The sequence below is a fragment of the Chrysochloris asiatica genome, unplaced genomic scaffold (genome assembly GCF_000296735.1).
Source record: "Chrysochloris asiatica unplaced genomic scaffold, ChrAsi1.0 scaffold00338, whole genome shotgun sequence".
Lineage (NCBI taxonomy): Eukaryota > Metazoa > Chordata > Mammalia > Afrosoricida > Chrysochloridae > Chrysochloris > Chrysochloris asiatica.
This window is the reverse complement of record NW_006408856.1, coordinates 1,033,719-1,034,440: the sequence shown is the minus strand read 5'-3', so window position 1 is coordinate 1,034,440 and position 722 is coordinate 1,033,719.

The window sequence follows — 722 nt, the reverse complement described above, 5'->3', positions numbered from 1 at the left end:
TGCATCATTCAATAATTTGCCCAGTGAATCTTTCAATAACGAAAGTCGAGGCTTGAATTTTTTCTTCAGTTCCCCCAGCTTGAGAAATACTGAAATATTTTGTTAATAGAATACTGCAATATTAAAAGTCAAAGCTAGAATTTTTTCTTCATTTAGTTTAGCTTGAGAGATAAGGCACATGTTTGTCCCTTTAGCTTTTGTACTCCAGGTCTTTTCACATTTCATTATAATACTTTACTTTGTCTTCTCTAGCTATTCTCTTGAAATTTTCTGGTCAGTTCTTGCACCCTCTCATTTTTTTCTATCAGATTTAGCACTTCTATGCTGGAGAGCATGTTTCAGAGTCTCTTCTGGCATCCATCTTGGTCTTTTCCATCTTTCTTGTCTTCTTAATGACCTTATACTTCCTTCCTGTATAATGTTCTGATGTCATCCCACAATGCTTCTGATATTTGAACTTCAGCATTTCTTTTCTTTTTTTTTTTTCAAAGCTTTAATTGTAAATTGAGTGATAGTTTACATGGGAGAACATCAGTTTTGCACTCATCTTACCATATTTTTTTCATTGCAATGATCACAGTCCCTCTATGCATCACCATTCAACAATATTTGCTTGTGTTCCCTCAATTTTGTTTTTATTTATTTATTTTTGTTTGTTCGTTTATGTACACAAAAATAGTCAGGAATATATAATTATTTAAACAACACTGAGGGCACATTTT